The sequence below is a fragment of the Pongo abelii genome, chromosome 22 (genome assembly GCF_028885655.2).
Source record: "Pongo abelii isolate AG06213 chromosome 22, NHGRI_mPonAbe1-v2.0_pri, whole genome shotgun sequence".
NCBI lineage: Eukaryota > Metazoa > Chordata > Mammalia > Primates > Hominidae > Pongo > Pongo abelii.
Window position 1 is genome coordinate 35,617,648 of NC_072007.2, and position 19,461 is coordinate 35,637,108.

The 19,461-nt window shown below is 36.9% G+C and overlaps 1 protein-coding gene across 8 annotated transcripts in view; it reads right to left on the minus strand.

The window, feature by feature from the left end:
- MRPL39 (mitochondrial ribosomal protein L39) overlaps positions 1 to 19,461 on the minus strand; it is a 235,389-nt gene that overhangs the window by 91,736 nt on the left and 124,192 nt on the right. The gene's annotated exons all lie outside the window — the stretch shown is intronic.

The following is a 19,461-nucleotide window of genomic DNA, read 5'->3' on the forward strand; positions in this document are numbered from 1 at the left end:
CTTTGACATTTCCATTATGATCATAAGCTTAGTAATAATAAACTAAGAAAAATGTTATTTTTAAGAAGTGAAGCTTATATTTCTGTGCTTTTATATAAATTTCCGGAAAGTTGTTTATCCAATTAGAACAAAAATGATTGTTTATATTTTAGGAAAAATGATAAAATAACTTTTTATTGGGAGCAAAAAATTAAGACAAAAAATATTCTCCTTGTCCTCAGATGTTTATATCTCTTGTATTTAAAAAAGATCATTAGTTTTATTACTTACCAAAAACATATCTAATATCCCCTCCAACCATTATATCATAATTTTGTTTAAATTATGCACCAAATTTCATTAGTCAGACTCATTCATTTGAAAATGTTGCACAGTTTCAGAGCTTCCACCTCTTCCTTTACCACTACAGAAACTTTATCTGAAGGTTTTATGTCCAAACATTGGCTAGAGAACCAAACATGATTCTATGGGCTCTGAACATATCAAAGATTAGAGAACAATTTGACTTCAAGGGAGAAAGGAAGTGAAAACTTAGCTTTTGGAGATAAGTATCTATCTGAGACAAATCTGAAATGTACATTTTATCCGATTTTTCTCAATTTCAACTTTCAGGGCTTGTATTGACTGGCATAGGATGATGTTTTTCATGAAAAATCAAAGGAGGTCTTAGTGATCCAAAGGATTGCAGCATTTGAAATATGTTGTGGATTTACTTGTTGCTAAGTCCTTAATCGCTCCTCAAGCATAGGGAGTAAAAAAAAGTTGGGACACCACCTTAATGATCTCATCTAAACCTAATTGCCTCCCAAAGTCTCCACCTCCTAATAGCATCCCATTGGGGGGTTAGTGCTTCAACATATGAATTGAGGATGCAGTCCATAATACCTAGTTTGTAAGATTGCTTGAGAATTAAAATGAGTTCTACATAAAACCCAGAGCCTGATATAATAAGGGCCCACACTGGATAGCAATGATTACTGGTAGGGGAAGTTAGTGGGTGAGGGTATGTCAAGAAAACAGTATGAGCCGTATGAGCAGAGGTGGGAATGGATCATTTGTGTTCAGGCAATGGCAAGCAGGTAAGACCAGCTGGGATGTAATATTCATGTTAGACAGAGGAAGGAAATATCAGAAGATCTGAATGTGCATTGGGAAGAACCCTGGATTTCCTTGGACACCTTTTTCTTCCTAATTGTCTAATGTTTCTGGCAAATATTGGCCTCTACTTTCTCTCAAAATGCCCATTACTTCCAGAAGAGCAACAGGAGTATTCAAACAACTAGCCAGCAATCATAAAAGTGGAAATTACTTTAGCTGCTCATTCAGAGCATGTCCTAAATATAACTGAGCTAAGGAAAGTTGAATATTCCCAAGGCAGATGTGCAGTGAAAACCCTAGCTCCAAGAACTCTGTTACTGTCTCAAGAGGATGTGCACAATGAGGCTATGCAGAGAACCACATTACAGAGAGGCACTTAAGCTTCCTTTTCATTAACGTCGGAATGCGAGCTGCCTATCATTATGCTTTGAAATTGGCCCTTACGGATTTGCGGTTTGTGTTGGCAACATCCTTATTTTAGTAGATAGATCTATTGTTTCAACTCTTTTTGCTTTGTGTTATTACGATTAAATATGATAGAATGATGCAGTAAACAAAGCAGGTAAGCTTCAAGTAGCTGAGGTAGAAGAAAATAGGGTATATTTACAATCAGGAAATTGATAACATTCATTGGTTCAACTGGCAGGATAGTGGTGTTCTAGATCCTTGCTGCTACTCAGAGTGGGTTCAGAAACCAGCAGCAAGAGCATCACATGAGAATTATCAGAAATTCAGTGTCTCAGACATCATTCCACACCTACTGAATCAGAATTTGTATTTTAACAAGGTCCCCTGGTAATTTGTATGCACACTAATGATTGAGAGGTACTATTAGTTAATAATTGAGAGGCACTCACAATTGTGTTGTTGCTTTAGAAAGGCCCTCACAACGTTTCCCTGCCCTCCCAACTCCCATCAGTTAGGAATCAAATTCAGCTGCTAGTCACACATTTGGGGTTTTATTTTTCTGATGTATCAAAAGTCAGTAGTTAGTGCAGAGCTGAAAGAGAAGCCCCATAATGCCATCAGAAACTCAAGTTCATGCCATCTTTATGACCAGTGATCCTAATATATGTTTGTCACCTAAGGTCACAAGAAGAAAGCTCCAAATCTTGTCTGAGTTCCAGACAAAATGAAAGAAGTGTAAAATCAAAGTGCCTGATACAGTTTGGCTCTGTGTCCCCACCCATATCTCATCTTGAATTATAATCCACATTTGTTGAGAGAGGAACCTGATGGGAGGTGATTGGATCATGGGGGAAGTTTCCCTCCATATTGTTCACATGATAGTGAGGGAGTTCTCATGAGAGCTGATGCTTTAAAAGTGTTTGGCATTTCCCTCCTCACCCTCTCTAACTCCTGTCACCTAGTGAAGAAGGTGCTTCCTTCCCCTTCACCTTCTGCCATGATTGTAAGTTTCCTGAAGCCTCTCCAGCCATGAGGAACTATACATCAGTTAAACCTCTTTTGTTTATAAATTACCCAGTCTCAGGTAGTACCTTTATAGCAGTGTAAAAATGAACTAATACACAGAATTGGTACCAGAATTGGGGTACCGCTATAAAGACACTTGAACATGGGGAAGTAACTTTGGAACCAGTAATGGGCAGAGGTTGGAATAGTTTGGAGGGTTCAGAAGAAAACAGAAAAATGTGGGAAAGTTTGGAATTCCCTAGTGGCTTGTTGAACGGTTTTGACCAAAATGCTGATAGTGATATGGACAAGGAAATCCAGGTTGAGGTGGTCTCAAATAGAGATGAGGAATTCATTGGGAACTGGAGCAAAGGTCCCTCTTGCTATGCTTTGGTGAAGAGACTGGCAGCATTTTGCCCCTGCCCTAGAGATTTGTGAAAATTTGAACTTGAGAGAGATGATTTAAAGTATCTGGCAGAAGAACTTCCAAGCAGCAAAGCATTCAAGAGGCCAATTCTGGCTTATTCTGAAAGCATTCAGTTATATATGTTCACAAAGACATGGTTTGAAATTGAAACTTATGTTTAAAAGGGAAACAGAGCATAAAGGTTTAGAAAATTTGTGGCCTGTTCATGTGGTGAAAAAGAAAACCCCATTTTCTGAGGAGGAATTCAAGCCAACGAGCTGAATATTAACAGCCAAGACAATGGGGAAAATGTCTCCAGGGCATGTCAGAGACTTTCAAGACAGCCCCTCCCATCACAGGCCCAGAGGCCTAGGAGAGCACAATGGCTTCTTGGGCCAGCCCAGGGCCCTACTGCTCTTTGCAGCCTCCAGACATGGTACCCTGCAAGGCAGCTGCTCCAGCTCCAGCCATGGTTAAAAGGGGCCAAAGTACAGCTTCAGCTGTTGCTTCAGAGGATGCAAGCCCCAAGCCTTGGAAGCTTCCAAGTGGTGTTGGACCTGTGGGTGCATAGAAGACAAGAATCGAGCTTAGGGAACCTCTGCCCAGATTTCAGAGGATGTATGAAAACCCCTAGATGCCCAGGCAGAAGTCTGTTGCAGGGGCAAAGCCCTCATAGAGAATCTCTTCTATGGCAATGCAGAGGAGAAATGTGCGGTTGGAGCCCACACACAGAGTCCCCACTTGGGCACTTCCTAGTGGAGCTGTGAAAAGAGGGCCACCATCCTACAGACCCCAGAATGGTAGATCTACTGACAGCTTTCACCATGCACCTGGAAAAGCCACAGGCACTCAATGTCATCCTGTGAAAGCAGCCATGGTGGCTATACCCTGCAGACCCACAGGGACGGAGCTGCCCAATGCTGTCGGAGCCCACTTTTTACATCAGTGTGACCTAGATGTGAGACATGTAGTCAAAGGAGATCATACCAGAGCTTTAAGATATAATGACTGCCCCGTTGGGTTTCGTACTTACATGGAGCCTATGGCCCCTTTGTTTTGGCCAATTTCTCCCATTTGGAATGGAAACATTTACCCAATGCCTCCAACCCCATTGTATCTAGGAAGTAACTAACTTGCTTTTGATTTTAAAGGCTTATAGGTGGAAGTGACTTGCCTTGTCTCAGATGAGACTTTGGACTTGGACTTTTGGGTTAATACTGAAATAAGACTTTGGGAGACTGTTGGGAAGGGATGATTGTGTTTTGAAATGTGAAAAGGACATGAGATTTGGGAATGGCCAGAGTAGAATGATATGGTTTGGCTCTGTGTCCCCAACCAAATCTGATCTCAAACTGTAATCCCCATGTGTTGAGAGAGGGACCTGGTATGAGGTGATTGGATTATGGGGGCAGTGCCCCCCATGCTGTTCTCATGATAGTGAGTGAGCGCTCATGAGATCTGATAGTTTTATAAGGGGCTTTTCACCCTTTGCTCTTTGTCTCTCTTCTGCTGCCTTGTGAGGAAGGCCCTTGCTTTCCCTTCACCCTCTGCCATAATTGCAAGTTTCCTGAGGCCTCCCCAGCCATGTGGAACTGTGAGTCAATTAAGCCTCCTTTGTAAATTACCCATTCTCAGATAGTATCTTTATAGCAGTGTAAAAATGGACTAATGCACTCACAATTACTAGAGATCCTATAATCAACCCCTTATCTCATGATGATCATCATGACCGTTTTCCCTGACTGAGCTCTGACCAATATAATCTCAACAGTGAGGTCTTTCCAAGCCCATTGTAAAACTGAATCAACTCAAATACAAGTTAGACAAACATACAAAAATGTTTATGCATTCAAGTATAAAAAAAAGTGGGTACTGATTTAGTTCTCATATAATTTCAGTGAGACGAACTATCCCTTGATATTTATATATAGTAATTTTCATTGTTTGGTTGTACACCATATGTTTTGATCTTCCACTGGTCTCTCGCCACTCAAATATATCTTCCCCACAATGGCCAGAGTAACTTTATGAAACAGAGATTTAATAATGTCTATTCATTGGTTAAAATCCACTGGTGGCTGTACACTGCCTGCTGGATAGAATTCAACTTATTACACCGCAAACAAACGTCTTTCCTGAAAGTCCCAATATTTCTTTAGAACAACAACTCTCATGGCTGTCCCCCCCAAGTACTCTAATCTCCTTTAACACCAAGTTCATTCCTCTTTTTCACACATCTTACCTTTTCCCACGACCATGCCTTTGCATATAATATAACACACCATCTGTCTAGTCCTTCCTCCCTTCCCTGACTGGTGAAATCTTACTAATCCTTCAAGGTCCAACCCAAATACTAGCTCCTCAGCAAAGTCTTTTCAGCCCTGCTGGATTAACAGGTGTCTCCAGTGTATGTGTGTGACATTGTTTCAAAATTTATTTTGCAAAAGTATCTACGGACTTCACTCTGTTTTGAGAAGTAGTACCACTGGCTAGCACAGTAGCTGACACATCATAGGAATACATTAAAAGCTGACTTAATTAACTAATCTGCTCAGACATTCTGAGAAAATGTTCCTCTTCCTCAGCAGTGTTAGTTTTGCTCTTTTCAGGTCATTCAGATGCATAATGGAAGCTGGGTTCAAATATACATGTGAGGTTTCAAATACTGCAAATAGATCAGTGTCCCCACCCAAATCTCATGTTGAAATGTAATCCCCAATGCTGGAAGTGGGGCCTGGTGGGAGGTGATTTGATCATGGGGATGGTTTCTCATGGTTTAACACCACCCCCACTTGGTGCTGTTGTCATGATAGTGAGTTCTCATGAAATCTGGTTGTTTAAAAGTTTGTAGCACCTCCCACCTCTCTCTCTTCCTCCTACTCTAGCCATGTGAAGTACCAGCTCTCCCTTCACCTTCTGCCATGATTATACATTTCCCAAGGCCTCCCTAGAAACCGAGCAGATGCCAGCATCATGCTGCCTATACAGCCTGTGGGATCAAGGGCAAATTAAACATCTTATCTTTCCTTTATAAATTATCCAGTCTCAGATATTTCTTCTTTTTTTTTTTGTTTGACGGAGTCTCACTCTGTCACCCAGGCTGGAGTGCAGTGGCATGATCTCAGCTCAACTGTAACCTCTGCCTCCTGTGTTCAAGTGATTCTCATGCCTCAGCCTCCTGAGCAGCTGGGATTATAGGTGCACGTCACCACACTTGGCTAATTTTTGTATTTTTAGTAGAGACGGGCTTTCGCCATGTTAGCCAGGCTGGTCTCAAACTCCTGACCTTAGGTTATCTGCCTGCCTTGGCCTCCCAAAGTTCTGGGAATACAGGCATCAGCCACCATGCCCAGCCTCAGGCATTTCTTTATAGCAGTGTGAGAATGGACTAAACCAGTGCACTAAATTTTTTTTTTAATTTGTGAAAGTGAAAATATATGCTGTGTGACCATAAAAGAGGGGTGTTCAAAAAAACTGATCATGTTGACTTCGAGTAGATTTAATCCACCATTTTGGGAAAGCTAGCTTTCCCAAAAGCTAGCAGGTCACAGTGGCTCATGCCTGTAATCCCGGAACCTTGGGAGGTGGAGGCAGGAGGATCACTTGAGCCCAGGAGTTCAAGACTAGCCTGGGCAGGATAAGGAAACCCCATCTCTACAAAATTTTAAAAATTAGCCTCGTGTAGTGGCATGTGCATGTAGTCTCAGCTATTTAGCAGGCTGAGGTGGGAGGAATGCTTGAGCATGGGAGGTCAAGGCTGCAATGATCATGCCACTGCACTCCAGCCTGGGCAACAGAGTGAGACCCTGTCTCAACAACAATGACAAAAATCTATCCCACAAAGAAAACTCCAGACCCAAGAGAACTCTTATCAACATTAAAGAAAGAAATGATATCAAGCCCACACACTCAGAGATTAGGAAAAGAAGAGACACTTCTCAACTCATTTTATGAAGCTAACATAATAATGATACATGCAAGAAAAGTAAAGATCAATATACCTCATGAATATAGATACAGAAATCCAAAAAAAAAGAATAGCAAGTAGAGTCAAATAATATATAAAAAAGATAATACAGCAAGAGAAAGTGGAATTTATCTCAGCAACACAAGATTGTTTTAACATTTGAACACTGATCAATGTAAATTAACATACTGACAGAATAAGGTGGGAGGGAAATGAATATATCAAAGGACGCAGAAAAGGCATTTGACAAAAAGTGACACTTGGTCATGATAAAAACTGACAGCAAAAAAAAAAAAAAGAAAAGGAATTAAATGAAAAATTCCTAATCAGGTAAATAAAAGTCCCTTAATCTGATAATCTGATAAAACCACATCTACACATTACCTACATTATTATTATATTAACGGTGAAATATTGAATGCTTTCCTAGTGAGATACGATATGGTAGGGAAACATGACAAAGATGTCTACTTATTACCACCTCCATTTAATACTTAAATTCGAATACATGCAACAAAGCAAGGGTGGGAAAGTGTATAAAGATTAGAATGAAAGAAGTAAAATGGTCATTATTTGCAGATGACATGGTTTTATACACAGAAAATTTTTTAAACTATTACAAACCATTAGAATTATTAAGTAAACTTAATAAAACATCTAGCTACAAGAATAATATACGAAAATCAATTATGTTTCTCCTATATTAACAACAATTAGAAAATAAAATTTTTTAAGATTCACAATGGCACCATAAATAAAATGCTTAGGAATAGAAATAAACCTAAGAAAAGTTAAACAAAACCTCTAAAATAAAAACTATGAAACATTGCTGACAACACTTAACTTCATGTTCTAAAAAAAAAAAGCTAAAAAATTTTTAAATTGTATTTGTAATTGACAGATAATTACATACATTAATAGGGTAAAATGGGATGTTATAATAAATATATACATTATGGAATGATTAAATCAGGCTAATTAGCATAGCCATCGCCTCATATATTTATTATTTCTTTGTAATGAGAACATGTAAAATCGACTTTTTAGGCAATTTTGAGATATACAATGCATTATTATTAACTGTGGTCCCCAGACCATGCAATAGATCACTAGAACTTATTAATCTTGTCTGATTGAAACTTTGCACCCTTTGATTAACATCTCCCCTTTCCCCATCCATCCAGCCCTCCAGGCTTTGTAACCACTATTCTACTTTCTTATTTCCCAGTTCAACTTTTTTAGATTCCACTTATAAGTGAGATCATGCAGTATTTTTCTTTCTGCGCCTGGCTTATTCAATTAGCATAATGTCCTCCAGGTTCAACCACATCATCACAAGTGACAGAGTTTCCTTCATTTTTAAGACTGAATAATAATCCTTTGTGTATATATACCACATTTTATTTATCCATTTATCCACTGATGGGCACTTAGGTTGTTTTCATATCTTGGCTATTGTGAATAATGCTGCAATTAACATGGGAATGCAAATATTTCCTTGACATATTGTTTTTAATTCCTTTGGATATATATCCAGCAGTGGAATTGCTGAATCATATGGTAATTCTGTTTTTAGTTTTTTGAGGAGCCTCCATACTGTTTTTCATAATGGCTGTACTAATCTGCATTCTCGCTAACAGTGTACACAGGTTCTTTTTTCTCCATATCCTTGCCAGCATTTGTTATCTTTCACCTTTTTGATACTAGCCATTCCAATAGGTGTCAGGTGATATCTCACTGTGGTTTTAAGTTGCATTTCCCTGATTAGAAGTGTTGAGCTTTTTTTTCTTTTTCTTTTTTTTGGCCACTTGTATGTCTTCTTTTAACATGTAGCATAAAACCTAAAGTATAATAATAATAATAATAAAAAAGAAATCCCTATTCAGGCAGGTCTTTTATCCATTTTAAATTAGGTTTTTTGTTTTCGTGCTGTTAAGTTTCTTATGTATTGTGGATATTAGCCTATCAGATGTATGATATGCAAATACTTTCTTACAATCTGTAGGTTGTCTCTTCACTCTGTTGTTTCCTTTGCTGTTGAGAAAGAAACTTTTTAGTTTAGCACAATCCCATTTGTCTATTTTTACTTTCATTGCCGGTGCTTTTGAAGTCATAGCCAAGAAATGATTGCCCAGACCAATGTCATATAGCTTTTCTTTATGTTTTTTTCTAGAAGTTTTACAATTTTAAGTCATATGTTTAAGTCTTTAATCCACTTTGAGTATATGGGGTGAGATAAGAACTCAATTTTATTCTTCTGCATGTAGACATCCAGTTTTCTCTTTACCATTTCTCGAGGACACTGTCCTCTCCCCAGTGTATTCTTGGCACCTTTGTCAAACATCAATTGATCATAAATGCCTGGATTTATTTTGGGGCTCTCTATCCTGTTCCATTGGTCAGTGTGTCTGTTTTATGCCAGTACCATGCTGTTTTGATTACTATAGCTTTGCAATGCATTTTTCAATAAGGTAATATCATGCCTTTTAGCTTTTTTCTTTTTGCTTAAAATTGCCTTGGTTATTTGGGGTCTTTTGTGGCTCTATAAAAAAATGTAGGATTGCTTTTTCTATTTCTGTAAAAAGTGATACTGAAAGTTTGATAGAGATTGCATTGAATCTGTAGATCACCTTAAGTAGTGTGGGCATTTTAACAATATTCATTCTTTCAATTCATGAACACAGTATAGCTCTCCATTTGTTTGTTTTGTCTTCAATTTATTTCAATGTTTTATAGTTTTCCTTGTAGAGATCTTTTACCTTGTTGGTTAAATTTACTCCTAAGTATTTTTATGCTATTGTAAATGAAATTGCCTTCTTAATTTCTTTTTCAGATAATTTGTTATTAGAGTATGGAAATGCTACTAAATTTTGTATGTTGATTTTTTATTCTGCAACATTACAGGATTTGTTTTTCAGTTCTAACAGTTTTTTTAGTGGAGTCTTTATTGTTTCTATGCATAAGATCATGTCATCAGCAAACAGACAATTTCACCGCCTTCTCGCCTATTTGGATGCTTTTTATTTCTTTTTCCTTCCTAATTGCTCTGACTAGGACTTCCAGTACTATGTTGAATAGAAGTGGTGAGAGTGGGCATTCTTGTCCTTGACTGGCATGCCCACAGGCTAATGCAGCAGGCTTGTACATACCTCCCAGGTCTGTAGCCCTACCATCTGCCTCTAGCAGACATGCTCCCATGTTAGCCAAGCTGACATGCACCTGTGTCCCAGGCCTGAGAAACATGCCCAGGGGCCACCCAGGATAGTCAAACAGCTATATAAAGCATCCAGGCCCCAATCCATAGGCCACCCCTGGCAGGTATGCCCCCAGGCCAGCCAAGCCACTACACAACCATGCCCTTCCTGGCCAAAGTAACAGCCCCATGACCCCAACCCAAGTGAGCCAATGCCAAGTTGGCCAACCACTGTGTGCTTTAATGCTTCTCTGGCCTGAGAAACAGTTCAGTAAACCCACCCCCAGCAAAGCTGCACCACCACTACCATAAATTCTCTTAGTCTAGGCTACTGGGACACTTGCAAACATCACTAGCCTAGTTTACAACCGAAAAAACTTAATGGAGACTACAATACTGTATCCACCTTAAACTAAAGTCAATTCACCCCCACTGAACTGACACCCCAAGACTCATGTATACAAATACATTTTTCCCTATGAAAACCATGTAAAATTGGAAGAGGTGACTGACTATTCCACCAGATGCACAGAAATCAAAATAGAAACATATCAAACATTAAAAAGAAAAAAATAACACCTCCAAATGAACACAATAATTTTTCAGTAACAGACCCCAATCATAAGAAAATAAACAAAATGTCAGAAAGGGAATTCAACATAGTAATCTTAAGGAAACTCATTGAAATATAGAAGAATATAGACAATTCAACAAAATCAGAAAAACAATTCATACTTTGAATGAGAAATTCAACAATGGGATAGATACTTAAAAAAAATAGAAATCCTAGAGCTGAAGAATCAATAAATAAAATGCCTAAATACAATCAAGAGTTTCAACAACAGACTAAACCAAGCAAAGGAAAGAATTTCTGAACTTGGGGACAGTCTTTTGAAATAACACAGGCAGACAAAAAAAGAAAAAAAGTTAAAAAGGACAAAGAAAATGTACAGGATTTATGAGACATCAGTAAGTAAACAAATATTCACATTATGGGTGTTACAGAAGGAGAAGAGTATGGAGAAGGTGTAAAAATTTATTTACTAAATTATTATAACAGCTGAAGACTTCCTAAGTTGTGGGAGAGAGAAGGACATCTAGATCAAGGAAGCTCGAAGAACCTCAAATATATTCAGATCAAACAGGGCCCCTCCAAGGCACATTACAGTCAAACTGTCAAAAGACAAACACAAAGAAAGAATTCTAAAAACAGCAAGAAGAAAAGTATCAAGTCACATATAAGAGAATATGTATTAGGCTAACAATAGATTTCTCAGCAGAAATTACAGGCTGTGAGAGAGTGGGATGCTACAGTCCAAGTAGTGAAAGAAAAAACAGACAGCTAAAAATTATATACCCAGCAAAGCTATCTTTCAAAAATGAGGGAGGAATCGAATCATTCCCAGATGAGTAAAAACTAAGGGAATTTTTTTACCACTTGACTGGCCTTACAATAAATGCTCAAAGGAGTCTTACATCTGGAAGTAAAAAGACAATAACCACCATTACGAAACATGCAAAACTATAAAACTCACCAGGAAGGCCAATACACAAAAGAGAAAGAGAAAGGAATCAAAATTTATCACTACCAAAATACCACCTAACCACAAAAATAAACAATAATAGAGGAAGAAAGAAAGAATATACTAAACAATCAGAAAAAGAAACAGTAAAATGACACAAATAAGTTCTTACCTATCAATAATAACCTTGAATGTAAATGAATTAAATTTCCCATTTAAAAGATATAGATGAGCTGAACAGATTTCTTTTAAAAAATACCCAACTACATGCTGCCTATAAGAAATTCATCTCAGCTGTAAAGACACACATAGATTGAGAGTGAAGGGATGGAAAAAGATATTCCACACAAATAAAAACCAAAGGTGAGCAGGAGTAGCTATACATATATCAGACAAAACAGTTCAAGTCAAAAACTGTGAAAAAGAGGCAAAGAGTGGCAATATATAATAATAAAAGGACCAATTCAGCAAGAAAATATAGCAAATGTAAATATATATGCACCCAACACTGGAGCACTCAGACATATAAAGCAAATATTATTAGATTGAAACAGACAGATAGACCCCAATACAATGATATTAATAGTTAAGGACTTCAATACTCCACTGTCAGCATTGGACAGATCATCTAGACAGATAATCAAAAAAAGAAATATTGGATTTAAAATGCACCATAGAGCAAATGGACCTAATAGTCATTTACAGATCATTTTACCCAACACCTGCAGAACACATATTCTTATCAGTGCAAGGAACGTTCTCCAGGATTGACCACATGTTAGGATATGAAACAAGTCTCAATTTTTTTTATTGAAATCATATCAACTATCTTATCTAACCACAACAGAATAAAACTAGAAATCAATAATGAGAATCATTCAAAACTATACAAATACATGGCAATTAAACAACAGGCTTCTGCATGAATAATGGGTGAATGAGGAAATTAAGGATTAAATTCTAAAATTCCTTGAAACAAATGCAAATAGAACCCAAACATACCAACACCTATGGGAGATAGCAAAACTTGCCTTAAGAGGCAAGTTTAGGCTGAGCACAGTGGCTCATGCCTGTAACCCCAGCACTTCGGGGAGCTGAAGCTGGTGGATCACATGAGGTTGGGAGTTCAAGACCAGCCCGGCCAACATGGTGAAACCCCATCTCTACCAAAAAAAATACAAATATTAGCCCAGCCTAGGTGACAGAGCAAGACTCTATCTAAAGAAGAAAAAAAAAAATACCAGACTGGGTAATTTATAAAGGAAAGAGGTTTAGTTGACTCACAGTTCCACATGGCTGGGGAGGCCTCACAATCACGGCAGAAGGTGAATGAGGAGCAAAGTCACATCTTACATGGCGGCCTGGCCAATATGTGAAACCTCGTTTCTACTATATGAAAATTAGCCAGACGTGGTGGCATGTGCCTGTAATCTCAGCTACTTGGGAGTCTGAGGCATGAGAATTGCTTGAACCCAAGAGGCAGAGGTTGCAGTGAGCCAAGATCATGCCACTACACTCCAGCCTGGGCGACAGAAAAAAAAAAAAAAAAAAAAACACAAAGGAAAAAAGAGGCAGTAATAGTGATAAATGTCTACACTAAAAAAACTAGAAAGATTTCAAATAAACAACTTAATGTTACATCTCAAAGAACTATAAAAGCAAGAATAAACCAAACCCACAATTAGTCGAAGGAAAAAAAAATAAAGAACAAAGCAGAAATAAAATTGAGATAAAAAATACAAAAGATCAACAAAAAAAAAGTTGGCTTTGTGAAAAGATAAACAAAAGTGACAAACCATTAGCTAGACCTAAGAAAAAAGAAAGAAGATCTAAATTAAAAAAAAATCAGAAACAGAAAAGATGTCACAACAGATACCACAGAAATACAATGGATTATTAAAACTATTATGAACAACTATACACCTGTAAATTTAAAAATCTAGATAAAATGAATAAATTCCTCAACACATACAACATACCAATATTAAAGCAAGAATAAATGGAAAACCTGAACAGACCAACAACAAGCAATGAGATTGAATCCATAATAAAAAGTCTTCCAGCAAAGAAATATCCAAGACCAGATGACTTCACCGCTAAATTCTACCAAAATTTTAAAGAATTAATATCAATTCTTCTCAAATTGTTTCAAAAAATTTGAAGTGGAAGAAATTCTTCGTAACTCATTTGATGAAGCCAGCATAACCCTGATACCAAAACCAGAGAAGGACACAACATAAAAAGAAAACTACAGACCAATATTCCTGATCGACACAGACACAAAAAAAACCTCAACAAAATACTAGCAAACCAAATCCAACAATACACCAAGAAGATAATATGTCATTATCACTGGGATTTATCCCAGGAATGCAAGGATGGTTGAACATACGCAAATCAATAAACATGATACACCACATTAACAGAATGAAGGATAAAAACCATATGATCATCCTGATAGATGCAGAAAAAGCATTTGATAAAATTCCACGTCCCTTCTTTATAAAAACTCCTAATAAATTAGGGATGGAAGGAGAGTACTTCAACACAATAAAGGCAATATATTACAAACCTACAGCTAACATCATACTAAAAGGGAAATGGTTGAAAACATTTTTACTAAGAACTAGAATAAGACAAGGATGTCCAGTCTCACCATTCCTATCTAACATAGTACTAGAAGTCCTTGCCAGAACAATTAAACAAGAGAAGGAACTAAAGCACACTAAATTGAAAAGGGGGAAAACAAATAGTCTGTTTTCAGATGACATGATCTTATACATAGAAAAACCTAAAAACTCTACCTAAAAACTCTTAGAACTAATAAATTCAGTAAAGTTGCAAGATGCAAAATTCACATAGAAAAATCGGCAGCATTTCTATGCACAAACAACAAATTAGCTGAAAAAGCAACCAAGAAGGCAATCTCATTTACAATAGCTACACACAAAAAAATACCTAGGAATAAATTTAACCAAGGATGTGAAAGAACTCTACAAGGAAAACAAAACATTGATGAAAGTAAGTGAATAGTATACAAATAGAAAGACATCCCATGCTCATAGATCAGAAGAATTAATAGTATTAAGATGACCACACTAAGCAATCTACATATAGAATGCAATCCTTATTAAAATATTAATGACATTTTAATATAGGAAATAGGAAAAAAATCTTAAAGTTTGTATGGAACCACAAAAGATTCCTAATAGCCAAAGCAATCCTGAGCAAAAAGAACAAAGCTGGAGGCATCACACTAACTGACTTCAAAATATGCTACAAAGCTGTAGTAACCAAAATAGAATGGTATTGAAATAAAAACAGACACCTAGACCAACAGAACAGGATAGAGAACCCAGAAATTCATCCATGTATCTATAGCCAACTGATTTTTTACAAAGGTGCCAAAAACACTCATTGGGCAAAGGGCAGTCTCTTCAATACATGGTTCTGGGGAAAATGGATATTCATACACAGAAGAATTTAACTAGACCCCAGTATCTCACCCTATACAAAAATCAACTCTAAATGGATCAAAGGCATAAATGTACAATCTAGAACTATTAAACTGTTAGAAGAAAACACAGGGAAAATATTTTATGAATAAGACCTCCAAAGCACATGCAACAAAAGCAAAAATAAACAAATGGGATTATATCAAACTAAAAAGCTTCTGCACAGCAAAGGAAACAAGCAACAGAGTTAAAAGACAACCCAAAGAATAGGAGAAAATATTTGCAAACCATTCAACTGGCAAGGAATTCATATTCAGGATACACAAGAAACTCAAACATCTTAACCATGACAAAAAAAAAAATTTTTAATGGGCAAATGATCTGAAAAGACATTACTCAGAAGAAGACATGCATACAAATGGTCAAAAAAATACATGAAAAAATGCTCTAAACATCAGAGAAATGCAAATCAAAACCATAATGAGTTATCATCTCACCCCAACTAGGATGGCTGTTATCAAAAAGACAAAAAATTACAAATAACTAGAATAGCTTTATTTTTTAAAAAATCGATATGATGAAATAGCCAAAAAAAAAAAAAAGGAGAAGAAGAAGAAAATGAGATAAACAAGAGAAAATATCAACCACATGCACTTGGAGAATCTACAATGGTACAGAATTCAGGGACATCCCCTCAATGCCCTCGTTTTAATGTCTGTATATGACAGTTTCCCACTAAACTGCAAGCTCTATAAGAGCAGGGAGTCTCTCTTCCTATCATAGTATGACCGATATAACTTAACCACAGTGGGAGCACATAGTAAGTGTTCAAAGGAGAGAGAGAGTAGGGAAGAAAGGAGAGAGGAGGGAGGGAGGAAGTGAATGTAGGTAATTATTTTGCCCTCCTTCTATATTGAAAGCAATCTATTCCTTTTGAGTAACAACCCCAATCTACCCTACAGCAAGAGACTGGTCTTAGAGAACCACTTTAGAGGTGCATAAATATCTTTTTCATACCATAAATCTTATATTGATTTTAACCAACTTCAATACAGTTTCCTTCTCTTTACATTTCATATTTTCCCTCAGATAATCTTTATTTCCTTGAACATTTCTAAGGAAATTCTTCATATTTATTTCTAAGATTGCTTTACTATATTGTAAAGTCTTCTCACTGGAGCATTGTAAGGAAAAGGTTAAAGAATGTTCACAAATTCTTCCAAGATGTGTAGACTCTTGTTTGGAGGCTCTTGGACTTAAGAGAAAAACTCAATTTTCAATATCTCTTGAATGTCTGCTATTATGCCTGGGGAATGTGCATTTTAGAATTTGCAACTTAAAAGGCTGCTAAATTTTAAAATTCTTCTTTGAGACAAAAAATTACGTCAATCATCTGAAATGTAATTAGTACTGCTAAAATTGTTATTACTATCTACTCTCATTAGAGCAAAAAAAAACCCTTTCTGTTTGTAATTTTTTTTTCATGCCATTCTCCTGCCTCAGCCACCCGAGTAGCTGGGACTACAGGTGCCCGCCGCCAAACCTGGCTAATTTTTTGTATTTTTAGTAGAGATAGGGTTTCACCGTGTTAGACAGGATGGTCTCAATCTCCTGACCTCGTGATCCGCCCGCCTCGGCTTTACAAAGTACTGGGATTACAGACATGAGCCACTGCGCCCGGCCTCTGTTTGTAATTTTAAATTTAGTAAATACCAAGAATAAACACCTTTAAATGTATTGACTTAATGCAATGTACAATTAAAGGTTAAAACCATTCGAAAAAAAGGAGGTGTGGAACTCAGCGAGACAATCTAACTGAAACAATCTAAAACTTTAACGTCAGTGTTTCACAGCTTGACTATGTCAATTCATAAATTTGTTTTCGATACAGTCCTGAATCAGCACAGTAAGATTTTGACTAACAACATGGACCAAGACTTATCTTGAAGCACATAAATCATTTTTGACACATATGTTCACAACAACAGCCTTCAGAAGAAAAGGGAACAGTGAAAGTTCTAAGAAACTGGGCAGGGATACTTCCTAACGTTCAGTGGTTTAGATGAGTTGCTAAATCCTAAGTTGCAAAAGTGTATGTAGTTCGCATTAAAAAAAAAACTTATTCACTGTGCAGACAAAAAGTCCCTTTGAACATGCTCTATTTGGGGGTAATTTTGTGACTCAAAGAGTTTGCCACATTTCCCCAGGGATGCTTTAATCATTTCTCCCTTTTACCCTTTAAAGACCTCAAAAAATCCAGTTATGTGTCATGAATACACATATGTGCCAGATACATTCAGAACATACATTTCCTGCTAAATAATTAAGAGTGGAAGAGCGTGTCTTTGTGAGCTGAATGATAGCTTTCTCATATAGTTGACAATTCTCTTAAAATGCAATGTTATTTCACAATAATTCCTAAATATTCATTAAGGGATCAGTGTCCCAAACCAAAGTATTACGGTTCTGAGAGATTTTCTCCATTGCACTGGTCAGCCAAAGGGCACTTTTGGGAAAATGTCTGAGATCCAGAAAAGTTTTAGGGAAAAAAATTAGATAGATGATAGATAGATAGATAGATAGATAGATAGATAGACAGACAGACAGACAGACAGACAGATAGATAGATAGATAGATAGATAGATAGATAGATAGATACTGAAAAATAACTAAACCCAAATCTTCACAACTAAGCTAAGCCAGAAATTTCTGGATTTAGACACAGTTATTATAATTCAAAAGGGTATTTATTGGAGAGTATAGGTAATTTCTGTGTGTGCTTAAACCAAAATTAGCTTACAATAGCCTACCTAAATGGAGCAACAACCTTTTTCTTCTTGCCCTTACTTCTTCTGATACTCTCTTCTCTCATTTTTCATACATCAAACACATGAACAAGTCTCTCCACTAGCAAATCATTCCATTATTTTATTAATTCTAATGTATTTTTAGTCTGGACACATAAATTCATATAAAATGAAATTCATCTACCTAGATCTTCATTCTCTGCACTTGCTGCTGCCTGTAAACTTTCCAATCTGAAATTTATTTCACTGAATGGAAAAGCTAGAAATAAAATGATAGAGAATAAGGTTTGCCTTCTTTCTCTCAACTACTATATTATGCTAACTTCTGTAAGTAAAGGGGTTGCCTCTTCCATGAGGGATTATATTGCTTTTTCCAACTGAGGGTCTGAAAGTCATTTTTAGCTATTACATTTTTCTAAGCCACCATTTCTTCTGGTCTCACATAATCCTTAAGGTTCATCTCCCTTATTCTGCTTCTCCAAAAGCATGGTCTCCTCTATGTATATTCTGTTTATTTTTCTACCTAAAATCTAAATATATCCAACAGCCTCTTAGATCCTCCTCCTTTCTTGTTGGTAATTTGTAGTTATTATTAAGGAGGATTCTTCTAATTCCTCTTGAACCATGTCATCTATGAGCTAGGATCCCTGACATGGAATCATACTATGTTTTTTTATGTTATTTTTTAAATTTGCTTCATGAAAGACCAGAATGACATTTCTGAGTACCTGCAGTCTGCTCTCTCTTCATTGTTTTGATGTCCAAGAATAAGCTATTCATATACTGTTACCTCTACCTAGAATGTCCTTCCTCCTCTTCTTTTTCTAGCCAACTCTCCATCATACCCCAAGAAGACCTACTGTGTAATCACTTTTTCTCATAGAATTACTTTCTCATATAAAAAGTGATTACACTGGAGCCTTCCTTCCAGTTCTCCGTCTCTATTCTTGCAACACACTTTACATGTGCCTTTACTACAGCACTTAATACATTTCACTAAAGTTAATTATCTAGACTGTGAGTTCTTGAAATAATCTCTATTGGTCGGGAAGTCCCCAGAGCCTTATAAGCTATATTCATTCATCAATTTGTTTACTTATTTAATCATTCTTTTAACAATATTTTTCAAGAGCCCACTATATACCAGCACTCTTTGGGCCTCCAAAGATCATCAGTGAATGACAGAGCAAGATCCCTGCTCTCTCTAAGCTTTTAATTGTAGCAGAATAAGGCCTGACAAGAGCAAGAAACAAATAAATGAGTAAGACTGCTTCAGATGTAAATTGCAATCAATACAACATATAAGACAGGCCATGTATTAGTGCAATGGGAAGGGTACTAGAGATGGGGTGGTTAGACATAGCCTCTATACATGGCAATATTTGAGCTGCAACCGAATGACATGAAAAACCAGCATTAAGATCTGGACCCTGAGTCTATAGACCCTATAGCAGTTGGAACAAGCTTGGCATGACCAAGGAATAGAAAGAGGCTATGTGGATGGATCTTAGCAAGTAAGGAACAAAGAGTTGGAATTGATCAGATAAAGTCTTGAATGTCATAGTAAGCAGTTTGGATTGTATTCTACCGCAATTGCAA